This window comes from Ixodes scapularis, unplaced genomic scaffold (assembly GCF_016920785.2).
Source record: "Ixodes scapularis isolate PalLabHiFi unplaced genomic scaffold, ASM1692078v2 PGA_scaffold11__112_contigs__length_91849675, whole genome shotgun sequence".
NCBI lineage: Eukaryota > Metazoa > Arthropoda > Arachnida > Ixodida > Ixodidae > Ixodes > Ixodes scapularis.
In genome coordinates, this window is record NW_024609837.1 from 53,952,395 (window position 1) to 53,956,334 (window position 3,940).

Genomic DNA, 3,940 nt, shown 5'->3' on the forward strand with positions numbered 1-3,940 from the left:
CAGGAGGACCTCGCTATTAAGTACACTCCGAGAGAGCCACGTTTCGGAGATATTGACGACATCGGGATCGGTACTCAGTAAACATGCTTCAAGTTCTATTAGTTTATTGACAGCACTGCTAGCATTTACATTGAAGATTCTTATTTCTGTTTGGCGACGCTCATTATTTTTGCGCTGACATGCTGGGCCTGGTAGGACGCTTTCGCTTGCCGGGACTGTATCGCGAACCGGGAATTTATCGTCTATCGTTTCGACCCAGGCGTACAACATGTTGTTAATTGGCATCTTGTCATAGCCGAGCGCTACTTTGTCCCTTACTCTTTTGTTGTCCTTAGTGCCAATCCAAAAGCTTATTTCTGATTAGCTGGACTCGCTTCCCAAAAATCCTCGTTGATTGAAATATTAGTGCCACGCAGTTTGGAGGAGTTTCTTAGTATCGTTAATTTGTCTCTAAAGTCCAGACGTTTTAGGATAACCGGTCGGGCTTTTCCGGGTGTTTCACCCCAGTCTGTGGATCCTTTCAATTCCAGACGTAGAAGCGTGAAGAATATCTTCAAATATGGCTTTAGACAATCGTGCTTCTAAGCTGTTACTGTTCTCATATTCTGTTTCTTCTAGTCCAAATATTAATAAGTTGTTTCTCCGATTGCGGTTTTCCAAGTCGTCCATCTTATCTACAAGGGTACGGACGATCCTTTCAAGTCTTTCAGTCTTTCTTTCTTGTTTTAGTGATGCGGCTTTAAAAATATCGATTTCCTTAAGTTTATTTCCTATAGCATCTAGCCTTCTTAAAGGTTCTTTTTGGCTATTTGTAATCTCTTGCACGCCTTTTGCGATTACGGTAAGTTTGTCCATTATTTATTTCAATTCGACCGGTCTTGGATTTGATTCAATGTCTCCGCACAACAAGAGCAAGCTTTTCAGCGAAAGTGAAACATCCCCGAGAATACAGCAGAGGTATCGTGGGCACGGCAGCATTATCAGACACACGTTAATACTGCGGTATGAACAACAATAACGTTTGCCCACCTGCAGAATGAACACAAATAGGTTATCGACTGTCATGTTGACGAAGCCGCTGTGCCCGCCGAGTACTTCCATAAAATCAATCCAGATGGCCCATCCGTTTATAACAATGGATGGGCCATCCGTTTGAGATATCGATATACGAGTGAGGTTTTAGGAGTTCCTAGCGACTCGTTCAACGATTCTGTGGCATTATCTTCCGAAATTCAAAATTCGATTCATTATGCCTTTAAATACAATAATTTCTGGGAACAAAACTTCAACTGAATCAACAATAAGCTGTAATATAGAACGTTTCAATCATACAAACAACTATATATATATATATATATTTTTTTTTTGCAATGAGAAATTATTTTAGTAAGAAGGCTTTCGAACTAGAAAGAAAATATTTGTTGTAAAGAGGAGAGTTTATTTAGCTAGTCGGTACGATGACATCCTATTAAGAACAGCGCCCAGGCAGTGAGGAACAGAAGGGAATACACCACTTTTTGTTCTCTTTTCTCCCTCACTGTTTTTTAGCTGTTTTTAATATAAGGGAATATTGTTGATTTTCTCCCAACCAGTTTGGTCTATACAAATGCCTCACTTTTCATCCAAGTAATGTAATGCCACAATACGTTTACATTCGATCATCATTGCTAGCATCATATTCAAGCAGAGTTTAGAATTTCTACGTTGCATAGTTTATTATCAGGGGCAAACAAGGGTTTTTAATTTTCCTGATTAAACTCTGTCTATAAAAAAAGAAAAAAAAAACAACGAAACATAATACAAACTTGCGGGAAAACAAAAAGAAAAGCAGCAGAAAAACTTCGACAACCTATAAAAAGATAGATATTTTACTGTGGATATTTTATTTTACTCATATTTTTGTATAGTGTACGATAAACAACGTTTGGACAGCTTATAGTCAATAGTTTATACTGAAAATATATACTGTTTTTCAAAAGTTCTCTAATATTGTTATATTCTTCCTCACACCTGTGCGGAAGTTCTTATTTGCAGTTCCGTTCTTCTCCTAGCTTCAGGACATTTCCTGAGATGACTCTTGACGCTCTTTGTCACCTAAAGTTACTATCGATAGCTTTATGACACTTGGCTATCGATAGCTTCTCAATAGTTAATAGTATTGATTATCGATTGTTAAACAATTGTCAACTATCGATTGTATGCAGCCGATTGTGTACAGTCGATAGTTGACTATTTATAGTTTCAAGGTATTCGACCATCGATAGTAATACCAATAGTTGTTCATTATCAGTGGTTTAGATTTGTTTTCCAATATCTATTGTATCGATAGTACCATCGATAGTTTTGCACCACTACTAGATAATATATTCAAAAGATAAAAAAGCAGAACATTTCTCGCGTTCAAATATGTATGGTAATGTATAAAGCTACATAACCAAGTTTCCGTAAGAACTACATCGTCCGCGATAGAAGAATGAATAACATAAGATAAGCCATTGCAATTCTGAAGTACATTTCAGGCATTGATAATTATGACTGGAAGTTTTTGTAACGAAAGATCTTGGGTTCTGTAATGTCTGGTTGTGCTAATCTGATGACGCCGGTAGAGCTGCCGCGTGACCAGTATCAGTGCGTCTGATACCTATGATGGGCGCGACACTAGTGTTAAGTTATCAAACATCATTAATGGTTCCGAAACAGACAAAACACTTTTCACCAATATATATATTTTGTGGGGATTGTGATCCCTCAACATTCTGTCGCGTCAGCGTTTTGGCGCGCCGTGGCGGCCGCGCTGGCGTAGCGAGAGGTGGCGCTGCTTACCACTGTGAGTGGTAAGCAGCGCCACCTCTCGCTACGCTATTTATACATGAGGAATTTCAGCTATTTATACATGAGGAGTGTAGACACAAAGTGGAGACAGCGCACTAGGAAATTAAGAGGAAGGTTTTTGGGCTATAGCGAAGATACGGAAGAGCAAGTCTCAGTTAAGAAGAAAGTTAAGGCCGCAGAAAGAGATCGGTGGCTAGAGGGAATGCAGACAAAGACTGCTCTGGAAAGCTATAGATTAAACAAAAGAGTTATTGCCAAAGAAAGCATTTATGACAATTCTAGGGGAAGCTCATTGCTGTTTGAGGCAAGAACGGGTGTTCTGCGAACCAGAACATACAGAGTGAAGTACCAGGAAATTGATACAGTGTGCACTGCTTGTGGAGAGGAGGACGAGACGGCTGAGCACTTGATACTCTACTGTAAAGGGCTTCACCCTATGCCTACCGAAGACAACATAGATTTAATAAAGTCATTGGGTTTTAGAGACAGCGAAGGGAGAGTGGATTTCAAGACTGTAGAGATTACCAAGCAAAGATTAAGTGAATGGTGGCAGAAATCGAGAGAAAACTAGGTATTTTCTTAATCACTGATGGCAAGGGGGTTTCATAGCCTCACTTTCTTTGCACTGCGGAGTGAATATAGATTTCACATTTAAATATTCTAAGCTTAAATGGTAAAACAAAATGGCTAGGTGGCGTAAGCTACCGCCCGATCCAAAGGGCTCAGCCGTATTCATCCATCCATCCATCCAGTGGCTTCCTCCTCTCCCCCTTTGGGGAGATTTCCGTAACGAACCCCCGCACAAAGGAGATCGACGTGTCGCTCCTTGATTGGCCACTTCGCCCCCGCCGTTATCTTAAAACCAGCGGACAGCAGTTCTCCGCGCTGTTCTTCCTGGGATTCGGCGGCGGCGACAACGGAGACCCGTCCGGTGCACCGGTGAGCGTTTGTACCTTTGTGAACGACCGTTCGGCCGTGGGCGATCTCCACGCCGACGGCGTTCACCAGCTTATAGCCGCTGTTTTGTTGTTATTTGTTTCATTGTAAATAAACTGTTTATCACCGTTACCAACGTGACTGGTGTCTGTTTGCGCTCAACGAGCAGCAT

General features: G+C 41.0%; 1 pseudogene; it reads right to left on the bottom strand.

The window, feature by feature from the left end:
- Window positions 1-346: 346 nt before the first annotated feature.
- Window positions 347-1,047, bottom strand: LOC120836563 (annotated as a pseudogene).
- Between the last annotated feature and the right edge of the window lie 2,893 nt (window positions 1,048-3,940).